Here is a 16787-nt window from a genome sequence, read left to right on the forward strand (position 1 = left end):
AAAAAAAAAATCAGTATACAATTAGGCTTCAAAGGCACTTTTAAATAGTAATTTTATAAATTATAGTAATGGACACGACAGACCTTGTCCTAACCGGAAAAGCAGCTACCAAAGATTGTGACATACCGACAGCAGCGCGAAATTTCATACCAAATCGGTCCAACAGCTTAGGAGAAGTTGGGTGACAACACACGTACAGAAAAATTATATTATATATTAAAATTAATCTTTAACAAAATAATGATAGTCAATTTATGAATCTACTACCGCTTTGGGGTGTAAAATTCAGCCGAGAAGACGCGGCTAGGAACTCAGCAGTTAATCTTTTAAAAAACGTATCGATCAAGGCTACTTATATGAAAATTTAAATGTTTTCTGTGTCAACGGCAATACCAAGTATTTACCTATCGATATTGGAAAATCCCAGAGATTAATCGACTCTTAAATATTACGCTAAAATCAATAGAACGTGCGTAAACATCTATTGGACCCGGACTGGTGGTACGTTTGCCACTCAGCTTACATATAAAAAAAATATATCAAACCATCTGAAAAAGACAATAAAACTTAACATTTCTTCTAGAAATAATTTCTTGAAGCTAATTAGCAAATTATATATTCAATTGTAGTTATTTCCATAAAATCATCAAATTGGTTAGGTAATGGTAGATAACTGATCTTAATGTAGGAAAAAAAGAAATATCAGAAAAGAAAGAAACAATAGAAAAGTAAGAGTTACATACTGAAGGTCAGTCTAGGTCCAGATTTCACTCACCATATGAATCGTAATTAAAATACTAACTACTATAACTTCAGTGCGACTGTTAACTACCCCTTTTGAATCAACGGTTAAGTAAATACAATATCGCTCTGTATAAATGTACACAATAATATATAGCGTTAGTGACAGGTTTGTGAAGAAAATAACCGTGTGTCTTACATCTTAGAGGCAACAACACTGGTTTATGTGTATATATGTGTATATATTAAACTTTTGTTTTTTCTTGTTTCTTAAGGCCCACGGGAGGTTTTAAAACTAAAAGAAAAACTAATAATTAAAAAAAAAAAATTTTTTACTATTATTAGTTGACAGAACGGAGTCTGTCCGGGCAGCTAGTCTTAAATAAAACGATGTACCTATAGGCGCATTAATAAACATTTAATAAGATAGTAGTAGATCGGACAGCCTTAATAAAAAAACATAAACACTATTTGAAGGATTCCTATATCCGGTAACAATTCCGATAACGTTCTCTGATCAGATATGTGATACGAATAGAGATCGAAATCTTAATAATTTCATTATGGCCTCGAGCAAGTATTCATATATCCGACTTATTCATGAACATGCTACTCGAAATAAATTGCATATATGCAGCTCATGTGCGGACCGGATTAACTATCAGCGTTAGCACAAGGTCGTTAAACTCACGTAACACGTGAAGCTCAATCATCGTACAGTATTAGTTTTGCGCTGTCAAATACCATTGCGACAAATGTCGTGTACCGTTCTTTCAACTCGACATTATAGGTGTACATAGTTTTTTGGCCTTAGTAAAAAGTTACAAGTTAAGAACTGGTTTGAAATCAAAGCTAAGAACGACAACGCTGATAGAATAGGCGATAGGATATATTATAGGATACTAGCTGACCCCGCAAACGTTGTTTTGCCACATATTTTATTAACCTTCTCAATACTCCCCCTCCCTCTTATAACATAGGGGAATGAAAAATAGATGTTGGCCGATTCTCAGACCTACCCGATATGCACACAAAATTTCTTCAAATAAGAATCGGTCAAGTCGTTTCGGAGGAGTTTAACTACAGACACCGCGACACGAGAATTGTATATATTAGATATTATTTATATTTATTTACTCTTGTCAACGGCTATTTAATATTGTGATATAATCAAAGAACATTTTTTATGCGAGTGACATATACCTAATGATAGTCACTTTATCATCTAGAAATATGATCGAGAAATGTAATATTTAGGTAATTACTTGTATAATACAAGCGAAGAAAACAGCGAAGTTACATTTACAAACAAAGATAAAATTGATGACCTTATCTTTTTTATAATTTTGTTAATATTATATTGTTTTAATACATTTGATATAAAATAATTCATGAAAATATTTTGCAATCTACCCACATTGTGTTAATATTTAAATTATTCTAGTTTAAGGAAAAAATAAATAAAATAAACATTGTTACAATGACTCGTGTCTGTTATAGGATATTAAAGTGATTTATAACGTAAACAAAGTTCTACATTGAAATACGGAATATATTTGGTTTTGTAATAGTGTTACATAATATAGACATAACGACACAGTCATTAAAATGTAGAAAAATATGAAGAGGAGATAATAATAGTAAATGGTGAGATGATAATTGCTAGATTTACATAGTGTAAAAAATATCAGAACGCGCTATATCTGTTATGAATAGGTATAATTTTTTTGTGTATTATATTCACGGAATACTTGTTACATAATCATTAACAACGTGATTTAGTTTTTGAGTCATATTATAAATACCTATATATTAAATTGCAAAATGACGATTAAAAAGTGTTTGAATAAAAAAAATAATTCGACTTATTACTAGCGTGTGCTTTATTCGAAACTATTACGACAACGTCTATGAATAGGTAACAAGAGTCAAATAATAACATAATCTAGTACACGGTGTGTTAGTCGGAATATCGCGGATGTTTCGTTTTTATGCGCATTCCTAACTCATAAATATTGATGCTGCGAGGTTCCGCGCTCCGAGGCATCTACAACTACCGCTCTGATCCGGGTTAATATTTAAAATTCACATGTTACTGACACACAAGAGGCCGCTTGTCCTAAAGTCATTACATAATTATACAAAATTATTATCTAAGGACTTCGATTAACCTTATCCTCGAACATGTAGAACTCTAAGCGAAACCTGCTATTTTTTATAACATATTTGTTTTTTTTTTTAGTAAAAAAAACTTTGTGGAATCATCAGAACATGAAAATGGTAGAATAAACAAGCTTTAATTATATAACAAAAAATTGAAAGTCCGACATCCGATGGAGTGACCTTTTGTCGTTTGAACGCGGATTTGAGAGAAGCGACGTGCTGTCTAGTTTATTTATAATTATACCAAAATATGAACTTGAGTCGTTGATTACCTGTCGCCTTATATATTGAATAAATTCTGCATCGATTAAGACTATTAATAATCAATTTATAATTCAAATATAAATGTATAATTTATGTGCCAATCAGTTTAGAACAGATGGTAAAAATATTAATTTTACTTTTTTTACACTGTCACAAAGTATTTTATATATGTGTATCATGTAATGTTATATACGTACATCTATTGAATTTTATGATGATAAAGATTTGCATAGAAATATGATTTGGTGAAATGATTTGATTGACTCTACCAACTCTATCGAATGTTGATTGGAAGTAAATTGTCGAGGTTTTATAATTTCCTTTAATTATTTTTTCTTAAACAGGACGCTATTCAGATTATGTATAACTAAAAGTTAGTTGAAGATTGATGATTAGATAAATAATTGGTAATATTAACCTATTTGGATGTACATACCTACTCGTGTGTATAAAATGAAATAAATGCTTCTCTACACTTTATGCACGTGAAAATTATATATTTACAGGTACGTAGTTATAAACATCAGAGCTGGTTTTACCTTTTTAAATCTAAGCAGGCACACTATGTTTTGTCTAATAAAAAAATTGAATTAATAAAAGAAAAGTGTTTATTTTATGCCTTCTTCGAAACGAGAAGCTCCAATCTTTTCTCAAATACATATTTGCTTAATGCTGCTGATGTTATAAACATTCGGCTGTCACTACAAATTCTTAATAAAAAGTGTAAACTCCACGAAACGTAAAACAGGATCTTGTTCGTTTTTGTATATGACCTAGCCTTCCATATACGTCAAGGTATTAATAGCGTCGCATCCAAACATGAGATGTACAAATTAATACAGAAGTGCGAGGTAGCTGAGATGTTGCGATATAATGAGCTTATTTATATGTTATAAGAGACGGGCTTGTCAGAACTATTATTTAATGACTAAACCGCTGAAGCACAAAATCAGTCCTAAAAAATTACGTTAGCGGGCTTAAAATCAATAAATGAACGATTCATAATTATTTAAACTTAATAATAACAATAGTCATTTATTTCAGAAATAAATTTATAATCAAAATTAAATTAAATTAAATTAAATTATGTATTGGTAACGATACACTCAAAATAAAATAAAACAAAACAAAAAATAATTCTTATTATTAATATAAGCCCGATAATTCTTAGAGCATTAGCATAAGATTTTGTATAGAAACTATAGTCTCATAGATATTTCATCTATTTCATGCTATGTTCATGTATTTAGCTTAAAAGTAAGTATGTAAGTTTAAAATATGTACAGTCATACTATTTCACAGAGAGCATCTCTATTTTATTTTATTTGTTAAGCGTAAGGTATAATGTAACTCACGTTTAAATAAAAAAAGATAAAGGAATGATAAGATGATTTAATCTTTAAAGATGGCTCAGGTGGAAATAGATTAAAGCGGTGAAGTGTACTGAAGCTGAAGCAGCTAAAGGTAATTGAAAAGTAAAGGAAGACGAAGACGCAGCGTAAAGGTTCATTATCATTGATATCACACTATTAGGCAATGAGCACACGCAAGAAAGTTCACATCCGTATGCGGTTAGGATCGCTTATTAGTTACATTTCTACGAAAAATACGTACGAAATTGTAGTTAAGTTTTTGCAGATTGTTACGTTTTGAGATATGTAAATAATTTTTTGGCATTTTGATATATTTACTTAATTTTACGTAGCAGTTATGGTTTATACGTGAAGTTACGCAACAATTTTGGTTTTTATTCTCACTTTTCAACTACAAGAAACTTGAAAAAACGTGATATGGCATCTGAAACGCGTTGACTTCTTATTTAATTTTAAATTTTCAATGAATTAAAAAAATTCAATCGAATTGAGGACCTCCTCTTTTTTTTGACGCGGTTAAAAAGGCAGATAAACATCTGCTCTGTCGTTTATAAAAAACTATATAGTGGTCGCCCAGCGGTCAAAATTCAACCATAATTAAAATTTTAAATTACAAAAAATCAAAACATAATGAAAATAAAAAACTTTTTTAATAAAAAATTTCAATTTGATATAGACTTCGACATCAACAAAATAGTATAATATGCGTGTGTGTCAAATACATGTAGTGTGTGTAATGTTTTTTTTATATTGATTTAATAAATTATTATGCATAATTAAAAAAAAAATATATATTAGCATTCTGCATTCCTTCTCTATATAAACTATATCTAAGTGTACGAAATTTCATACCTCCGTCCGCGCAATTTTCGTAAAAAGAGGTACAAAGTTTTTGCTTCACGTATTAATATATATAAAAAATAACAGTAGTGCAATTCTAAGATCTTAGATACTCGAGTTTTTCGTCACTACAGCCTATCGCAGTCCACTGCTGGACATGGGCCTCCACAAATTCGCATCAAAAATGGCGTGAACTCATGTGTGTTGCCCATAGTCACCACGCGCTATTAAAAATTAAAATCAAAACCAAAATTAGCTTTATTCAAATAGGCTTCAAAAGCACCTTTGTATCGCCATCTTACAAAGTAAAATTTTAAATATCATTAATACTAATTGTAATAGGAGTGTGAGTGTACCAGCAGGCCTAGCATGCGCGCCACGACAAAATTTTGTCTACCCCTTTTCTCGTATTATCTCTCTATGTCTACAGTAGCTAACATGCGTGCACGCGATACTCTTCTCGTTACGTCAATAGAAGAGATAATCATTAAATTTTAGTGATCTGTGATATTTATCTCTACGGAAGCTAACATGACATCGTAATTTTGTCGAATTTTGTCGTTTTAGGAAGAGAAACTTCTCGTTTTCAATATTATCGACGAGAAAGACGATAAATAAAAAATAAATAAAACCGGGTGCCTATTTTTTGTATACCATGGCGTTTCCCTATTATAATTATATAATTTCGGTATACGAAGAGCGGGAAATGCGAAAAGTCGAGTGAAGTGTGCCATATAATGACACAAAAAACGTATTTGCGCCCTGTTGCTTCTTATTCTAAATAATAATAATAATAATACTTTATTTCAGACCAAAGTATAAGTCCATATTGGGTTAGTACAACAAGACAAGACAACATTCAGAATAAAAAACAAAACAAAATTATATTAAAAAAATCAATAAGTAAAAATTAAATTAAATAGAATAAAAGTAAACCAATAATCAAAAAAAAAAAAATTCAGAAATTCAAAAAATTTTAAAAATTAAAAAAAAAAAATTGTGTTTGCTCGCAAACGAAAAAAAAACCGACTTCAATTACATCGACGAGTAATACAACGTAGATCGACGCAAAAACAGTCAAGTAACTACGCGTTATCAAAGATTACTCAAAAAGTAGTTATCAGATCTCAATAAAATTTATATGTGACCACATGACAAACATCAGCTATCGATTAAATTAAAAATTATCAAAATCGGTACACCCAGTAAAAAGTTATTGCGGATTTTCAAGAAGTTCCCTCGATTTCTTTGGGATCCCATCATCAGATCCTGGTTTCCTTATCATGGTACTAAACTAGGGATATCTTCTTTCCAACAAAAAAAGAATTATCAAAATCGGTACACCCAGTAAAAAGTTATTGCGGATTTTCAAGAGTTTCCCTCGATTTCTCTGGGATCCCATCATCAGATCCTGGTTCCGTTATCATGGTACTAAATTTGGGATATCTCCTTTCCAACAAAAAAGAATTATCAAAATCGGTATATCCAGTAGAAAGTTATGCGGTATAATACAACGTAGGTCGACGAAAAAAGCGTCAAGTAAAAACGCATTATTAGATATAACTCGAAAAGTAGTTATTAGATCTCAAATAAATTTAAATGGGACCAATCGGCACACACCACCTTTCGATTAAAATAAAATTTGTCGAAATCGGTCCACTCGATCAAAAGTTCTGATGTAACATACATAAAAAAAAAAAAATACAGTCGAATTGAGAACCTCCTCCTTTTTTGGAAGTCGGTTAAAAAAAAACAATGCGTGATAGAATTACAATTATCTAATGTGCGACAAGATATAAAGCACAACACGAGCATATTGTTTTACATATATAATTAAATTCATTTACTTACGCCGTTTTATTTTCCATATTAGATTTTTTAAATTAGATATACACTTTTTATCTTAGCCAAAAGGCCGAGAACATTGTTAAATATAATTGTGTTTGCGCGCAAACGAAAAAAAAACCGACTTCAATTACATCGACAAGTAATACAACGCAGATCGAAGAAAAAATAGTCAAGCAACTACGCGTTATCAAAGATTACTCAAAAAGTAGTTATCAGATCTCGATAAAATTTATATGTGACCACATGATAAACATCAGCTTTCGATTAAATTAAAAATTATCAAAATCGGTACACCCAGTAAAAAGTTATTGCGGATTTTCGAGAGTTTCCCTCGATTTCTCTGGGATTCCATCATCAGATCCTAGTTTCCTTATCACGGTACCAAACTAGGGATATCCCCTTTCCAACAAAAAAAAAATTATCAAAATCGGTACATCCAGTAGAAAGTTATGTGGTATAATACAACGTAGGTCGACGAAAAAAGCGGCAAGTAAAAACGCATTATTGGATATAACTCGAAAAGTAGTTGTTAAATCTCAAATAAATTTAAATGGGACCAATTGGCACACACCACCTTTCGATTGAAACAAAATTTGTCGAAATCGGTCTACCCGGTCAAAAGTTCTGATGTAACATACATAAAAAAAAAAAAAAAAAAAAAAAAAAAATACAGTCGAATTGAGAACCTCCTCCTTTTTTGGAAGTCGGTTAAAAACATGTGTCACTCGTTTGAAATTATACAAACGTTGGCTCATCCCGGTTTGGCACGATTGGTCAATAACCTTGTAAATTCAACTTTACGACATAAGAAATAAGAATGATATTCAGTTGTGATTATGGTTGATAATGTTTCTCTACTCGACAAGGCGAAGTCTTCGGAAGAGAATTTTGTCTCTCGTAGTGCGCATGTTAGGGTAATCGAGAAAATACTCGATGTAGACATTATCTCTCTCTCTCGTCAAGAGATATCTCGTTGTATGCATGCTAGGCCGGAAATTATCAACTAAAGCGTCAAATAAACTCAATCAGCCGATTTGTGTTTTGTATTAGTATTGTAATTTGTGTAAGTATTACTTCGTTTTTAACCGACTTCCAAAAAAGGAGGAGGTTGACGCTTTTTTCGTCGACCTACGTTGTATTATACCGCATAACTTTCTACTGGATATACCGATTTTGATAATTCTTATTTGTTGGAAAGGAGATATCCCAAATTTAGTACCATGATAAGGAAACCAGGATCTGATGATGGGATCCCAGAGAAATCGAGGGAACTTCTTGAAAATCCGCAATAACTTTTTACGGGGTGTACCGATTTTAATAATTTTTTATTTAATCGAAAGCTGATGTTTGTCATGTGGTCACATGTAATAAATCTTATTGATATCTGATAACTACTTTTTGAGTAATCTTTGATAACGCGTAGTTACTTGACTATTTTTTCTTCGATCTACGTTGTATTACTCGTCGATGTAATTGAAGTCGGTTTTTTTTTCGTTTGCGAGCAAACACAATTATATAAATTGTTTTAACTTTTTTGAATAACTCAGAACTCTAATTACGAATTTTGTATATATACGCTTGTCAATGTACTCTTTTGTATTTCAAAAAAAATATATATTTTATTGTAATATAGGCAATATTATGATATATAAATAAATAAAAAAATCATTATAAAAAAACAGGTGGTGTAATTTTTTTTAATCATTGCGGATATGTGACTAAGTCTATCTATCTTTAATTTATTATAATAATTGACAAACGACTCTTGATTTATCTAAATTATTAATGTTAATAAAAAAAATAGATCGATTTAGCTTAATCACCAGCATATTTCTTGTTAGACTTAATTGATTCTCACTGACCAAACATAATTTGCATGCGGATTTCCATATTTATGAATCAGATCAATTATTTAATTGATTGAATTCTTATTTCATTTATGTTTAAAATGCCTTTATGTTTTTAAATCATAAGATATATGTATAAAATATGCCATATTTTTTGTTTCGTTACAATATTGTACTCTACACACTACAGTTTAAACAATAAAGATGCGATCTTGACACTTGTGTAACCTCAACCCGGTTCCTCATGGTGCACAACAATACAACTTGCTATATATATTTATATGTTGCATAAATCTGCATAACAATCGTAAGTTTCGTGACTAATCATATCGCGAGTATAGACCGGCTGACTCTTTGTTTTTTTATAATTAATTGACCAACTCATGTGAAGATATAACACATACAAGGAAGGATCTCATGTTGCCGACAAGTCTAGTGAAATCAAATAAAAATAATAAAATAATAATATCTCGATTGTTTATAAGCTTAAAGTCGTTTTAGTTTTATTTTTATCTAACCTTCGTAGAACGCTTCGATCAAGTGGTATATGTACATAAGTAGTTAAAATTAACCCGTTTAGTTTTATATTTATTATCAGCATCTCAGCGGGCAGGATAGCTTATTGTTCATTCTAGTCTAGGAAATAGAAATAACGATTCAACCAAAAAATGGTGTCTACCTACCTGGCTGAAACGAAAAATGAAAATACAAATTGTGTGATTTCTTCTAATTTCTTTATGACGAAACAAGCGTGAAATGTAATGTCTGTTGTGATCTGCATGTGACTTTTCTTATCGTGAAAGGAAGTCTAGATGTAACTTCTGCAACAATCTTACATTTTGGAAAAGCATCAACTTTAAATTATGCTAGCTATACATACTGAACACAAATTAAAAAATATTGTCACGTCTATTTAATTTTAAATCGCAGGCAGATCTTGTATACAATGAATTAAGTAGTAATATAAAACTTATGATTTGTGAAGCTCCATTAAACTGGTTTTTATTATAATAACGTAATAATTCAGCATCACATATAGTATTTACATATGGTACGAGCTTAATATGGTTACATCCTGTTTCGTATACATATATTCTGTATTTTTGGAACATGTGCTTAAGTTTTATGACTGTAAGATTCGCGTCATTCATTGATGATGCATGTTTTAATTATAATATTAACTCTTAAGACAAAATAATCAAAATTATAAGAATTATCTATGTATTTTGAGTACTTTCATGAAAAGTCTTAATTAAGCGTATTTTTAAATGTATGCAAAATAAACTAAAGTTAAAGAGACGGCCAGAAACGTTTTATTGTTCCGGCAAAGGATTTTCCTGTTCAGTTTATATTATCTATCTTTTTTGTGCTATCGAACCTTTCTACTCATTTATTATTTATTTATTTTTGGAACACCAACAAAGTATACACCATATTGAGAGTACGTAATACAATTACAGTAAAGTCTAGATTCCTAATTGTTTATTACAGCGTAATAAGTGTAACAGCGTGGTGGATTAAGCTCTAATCCTTCTCCTACATGGGGAAAGAGGTCTGTGCCTAGCAGTGGGATATTACAGGTTGAAGCGAAATAACTTAATAATTTAGCGACAGTTATACAGCGTCGACCACAATCATTATCATCATTACAGCCTATACAGTCCACTGCTGGACATAGGCCTCCACAAGCTTACGTCAAAAATAACGTGAACTCGTGTTTTGCCCATAGTCACCACGCTGGGCAGGCGGGTTGGTGACCGCAGTTACTGGCTTTGTCGCACCGAAGACGCTGCTGCCCGTCTTCGGCCTGTGTATTTCAAAGCCAGCAGTTGGATGGTTATCCCGCCACCGGTCGGCTTTTTAAGTTCCAACCTCCTCGACCACAACGATCAAACTATTTCGTATACATAATATGTATTAGTAAATTCATATTATGTGCTCTTTATTAGGCCTCATTAGAAGCATTTAAACCAAATAAATGATTGATGAGGGACGGCGACGAGATTTTTTTAATTTCTCATAACTTACAATTTTAGTTTTCGTGTGTAGGTATGTACATAGTAAATGTATATATAAAAACCTTTAATTATTATTTATTGTCATAAGTATGTATGAAATTGATGTATTTTTAAAATAAGCATTACACATAAACAGTATCTCTCATTATTTCATATTCTCATTAAATGAAAATCAATAGTAAATTACCTACTTAGGTTGTTCAATTGAGGTTAAGCACAACCTGAAATATCATTCGAATCAGACTTTTAGCAGGCAACCCAAAATGGAATAGCGCTCATTTTGATGTAAGATTTATTTATTAAATATGTGGGTCAAAGTAACTACAGAAACTACCTGTTTACACCTGCCAGCTTGGGAATTATGTCAGGAAAATAATAGATAACCCAGTGTTTGTGTTTTCTATAGGCTTCATGCATACCAAGGTATTAAATTTACTTTTGTTAAACAGATTTAATAGATATGCCTCCACGACGGGCTCAGTGGACACATGAAAACTTGCGTTCTGCTATGGCAGCAGTAGAACGAGGGCTGTTGACGCAGTGTGGTGCAGCAGACCAATATGACATTCCTAGACGTACGCTGAGAACCCACTTGAAAAGTGGAAATATAATATGACGTTTAGGACGCAGTTCAATAATAAATGAAGCTCAAGAACGCGATCTTGTCAACAGAATCATAATATTTGCAAATGTTGCGTTACCACTAACCTCTAAGCTTATTCGCAGACAAGCATTCATCTTTTGCGATAAATATGAGCTAAAACATAACTTCACCAAAGACGTTGGCCTTGCTGGCAAAGTCTGGCTAAATATGTTTTTGAAGCGGCATCCAGAACGTTCAAAAAGAAAGACACAGTTCATGAATCCAGCCAGTGCACAAAAATTGAACAGACCAATCGTAAGCCAACACTTTGAATATGTTAAAAAATTATATGACGAACTGGATATAGTAACAAACCCGGAAAAACTTTACAATGTAGACGAAAAGGGATAACTTTTCATAATCAACAGACTGTTTTGGTGCAAAAAGGAGCTCGACGAGTACATTTAATTGCACCAGAGCATGCTGAAAATGTATCGATCGCAATGTTCGTCAATGCTCTGTCAGGAACGTTATTCGGCTAATGATAATATTTAAAGGGAAGAGGCAGAAGCCCGAATTTAGTGACAATTTACCAGCTGGCAGTTTCGTAAAAATGTCACTGAAGCATTTTGATTGTTTACTCGTAAGTTCTTAGTCGTTGAAGTACAATATTTCTACTAATAAATGAATATAATTTCGAAATTCCTAATTGAAAGTTTGATTTAGAATACGTTATTTAAGTCATAACATAAGAAATTTTGTGATAACTTAAAAAGTGGCCTTATTACCCCCTAGCGGTTAAAAAGGCCCATTTTCATTATCTCTTAAGTTTATGTAAAAAAAAATGTTAGAGTAGTTAGCTGAAAATGCCAAATACTTTGTTTTGTTGATAATTTCATAAGAAAGGAAAAAAAATTATTTTTGGGCCTTAATTTACAGTGGTAGTTTAATAAGGCCCATGACAAGAGTTTTAAAAAAAAAAATATTTCTTTCCATGCTGATTTCTATATTACTCTTTATCTTTTATTCTCATCTTAAATTAAAAAAAAAATCTTTTTACTGAACCTATTTTTTTTACGATTATAAAATATTTTCAGAGTTTTTTAGTTTTAAAGTTAGCTGGGCCTTATTTGCCGCAGGTACTTATCACAAATGCCTATTACTATTATTATGATAATCATGATAAAAACATTTGATTCGGGTGTTAGATTAACGCAAAAAGGTAGAATAAATTTCTAACCCCAAATTTTATACTTCGTAAAGTCGTTAGAGGGATATTTATTTACAAATGTTTCTTTCTTTTATTGTTAGCAGAATTTACAATTCGATTTGATAGTATTTATCGTTAGCTATAGTATACTCGCCTTGTTTTAGAAGATAATTTAAAGTGCTTTTAGATCAATATTTGAATAAAATATACTTCGTATCGATTTGATTTTTCACATTCTCTTTCAATCTGCCCTCCTTCACAATACTAGAAGAGAGTGAAATCCTCATAGAATTACACGAATTAAAAGAATATTAAGAAACAGACACTGATAAAAATTCATCTTGTTACGACATTATAAACCGTAAAAGATATAAAAACTTTATAAGGTATTGTGATTGCATTAGATTTAACCCTTAATTTACCCGGTAGGTCCCTGGGACTCCATTGAAAACTTTACGCGCTCATAAAATCGTTAGTTTTTGGATTTTGAAATTGTGCGTTCCAGTACCTTCACACAGTGACGCACCAAACGCGGGGGAGAGTGGACGTTGATGTACGTGACTCCAATCGGTAAGTAATCACGCTAGTGGAGTCCGTGGGACTCCACCGGGGTATTAATGTTACTGTGATGAACATTAGCGTTTGTGTTTGTCTGGGTGTTTACTATGTATTATAAGTATATATTTACAAAAAAAAGAATATAAGTATTATATCTATATCTAGTACCTATATACATATCTATCTTATATTTATTTATTATTGTTTTAGCCTATTTACAGTATTTTTACTGTTTTTTTTTCAGATGATATAATGGTGTCTCACAGTACGATAAACGTATTTGACGATGACGCTGAGTCTGTAATAAACAACTGGCTCGCACAAGTAAGTGACAGCGACACGGATGGTGATGGTTGAACCAGACTAGGAGACTAGAACCTAACGAGGTGGTGTCTGAATCCGAGGATGACTGCGAGCTCTCAGACCACAACTCTGCTACGGAGTACATCAATCGCAGCAGCATTTACCTAAATTATCTTGTCTCGATTTCATCAAAGCTATTACAACCGAACTCGATGAAAGCAATCTAAAAAGTAGATTGTATAATATAATACCAAACTTCCTCGGCAGTTACGCGCTATCATTTCGAAGATAACAGGCACTCCAACTCCACTTCACTTACCTGTAGAGAGCAATAATGAGCAGAAACTGCCCCGAAATGAGAGAAAGTATTGTCACCTGTGTCCACCGCGTCTAAAAAGGAAAACTGCATATATTTGCCATAGCTGTACTAAGCCTGTGTACCTTAGCTGTGCAAAAAAAAAAAGCAATGACTGTGTCACCAACCGTGACTAAAAGGTCTTGCACGTTTTTTGTTTTTGTTCGGGCCATGTTCTTTTTTTTGTTTTTTTATAAAAATTTATTATGTTTTTGTTATATTTCTTAAAAATCTACTTTGAAAAATTGTTTTGTTTTTGAAATGTTGAGACTAGAAGTTAGGTCTCGTAATTTTATTACAAAAAGTGCCATATTCTAGAAGTTCCTTAATTAAAGGCTGTCATTGTATAATTTTAAGTAAAAACTTATGCTATTGTTAGACCAAATATATAATAAATAAATATAAGAAGCATTTTTATTTAAAAAAGTATTTATTTCATGTTAAAATTACGATTTTTTTTCCGGGAGTCCAGGGGACTCCACCAGGTAAATTGTGTATGTATGAAGTCACCGGGTATATCAAGGGTTAAATATATTTATTTCATTTAGCAAATAGGGCTCTTGTTCTATAAAATATTTATTGAAAAACTTGATAGTTATTTTGTAACCATTTAGCAACTATACGCTGTTATTACTCTATAAAGTTTCCTTTAAAGAATACTTATATAAATGTCGTCACATGTAATTGTCAACTTATATGCGGATATACGGTTCTAAGTATTTTATTGATCATCGAGTGTCTTGAGCATCAGTCGCAAAATAAGATGCGGATGTGTAATAGATCTTGTGATTGATATTTTTAACATGTCGTAAACTTAATCTTGTAGTCGTCAGTGGTCACACGTGCCACAGAAAGAATTTAGAACAGTCGAAGAATGTAAACATTGACTGTGCGATTTTATTAAGCCTCAAATGTAATAGTGCCATCTAGCGGAAAATGTGTGTATTACATCAATTGATAACTTGAAGGCTTTCATTGGTTTTTTATGTTTCGAGAATTAAAAAAAGATGAAGAATAGATAAGTATTCGATAAGATACAATTAATATGATTTACAAAAAAATATTAAAGTTGAACCAATTTTACCACTTTTCAAATCATATATATCATAAAAATTGTATTTTTTGTAGATATTACTTAACTACAACTTAACTATTTTCCAGGTTCATACTTATAATAATAGATGGCGTTGCATGTGTTGGTAAATCAGTTACAACTAATCCTTTACTTATTATCTCTGAATTCACTATTTATAAATTAAGTTATTTAGAAAAATGATTAAAGTTATCAAATTTTGTAAAAGACGCATAATTATATATTTTTAGAATTTCCTAATGACTTCTATGTTTAAGGTTGTAATAAACATGGTAGCACGCATGGTCGGTAAAGCAGGCGCTCCGGTTCGGCACGGATAGGCGACACGCAAGCGGTACAGGTAGGTTAACATTCACGGTCCGTCGCATTTGGTGCTCCTGTGCGCTCTTCGCCGCGGCTCCAACATCGAAATCGTACGTTAACGATAAAATGTCTGAGGATTTGTGACCGGTGATCGTGTGTGATACAACAGTGTTCAGTTTACAAAGTGATTGTGATATGACGACGGGTGCTGGCATTTGATCGTGCGACTCTGTGGATCTTAACGGTAAATTTTGTTAACCGACACTATGACCTGTCGCTGTTTACTCTGCGGTCAGGTGACTGAAGTCCATATATTACAGCAGCGTCGTGCTTATCTCGAGGGATATTTCATTGTTTAATATATTTTATAATACATATTATAGAAAAGTGGGCACCGAAGTACCTTCCACGTAGTACGTAGCGGTGTTTACACGTGAATTATGACACCAATAGTTGATGCGCGTGAGGCTGTAACTCGTAAGTCAACACTAATTTCTCGAGTAATGTTACATTTATCGTAGTTTCGAAATTTTCGAGCTAGACCCGAAGTTTACCATTGCTACTGAAAGTTGAGAACGCATGTTTCTTGAAAACTTCACATACTTAAATTTCACTCGTCTAATCGTAAGAATCGTATTGCAATTTCATTGATATATTCTATTTACATTGGTGTTAGTTTGACGTTCATATATCACTGTTTATTGATGTAAAAACAGAACATCTAATTACTTGAGAATAGTTAGAAACAATGTGTCTATACCGAGAGTTAAAATTATTATAACATATTTATTCACGGCGGTGTGACTCAGCGGAACATTCAAAAACTATTCATATAAAATAAAGTTTTTTGTATTGCCCATTTAGAATATAAAGGCAATGAATTTTTAACAGACTACTTTTAGTTGATACCGTAATGCAACCTCGTTTATATAAATAAGTTAATTAAACTCTCTACAAAGTACATTACAAGTATGTACTAAATCCATTCAAATAGAAACTCTACAATAGAGAATTATACCAAATCTTTGATACCAGTTCACCAGTTGTACTTACAGTGGATTATTAAAATACGATATTCTTGAATTCACCAAACATGACGAGTTTTACTAATGTTCAACGTAGAATTTTTATGAAGAAAATCATCTTTTAATAATAATTTCAAATAACCTTCAACTTTTTAAGAATGATCTAATTTTTATCAAGTAAAATAAATAGCAACGCTATGTAAATTTATACTATTTCTTTCATGTATATTTTTCGTCAATATTTATTTATACACTTATATTTA

This window comes from Melitaea cinxia, chromosome 3, assembly GCF_905220565.1.
Source record: "Melitaea cinxia chromosome 3, ilMelCinx1.1, whole genome shotgun sequence".
NCBI lineage: Eukaryota > Metazoa > Arthropoda > Insecta > Lepidoptera > Nymphalidae > Melitaea > Melitaea cinxia.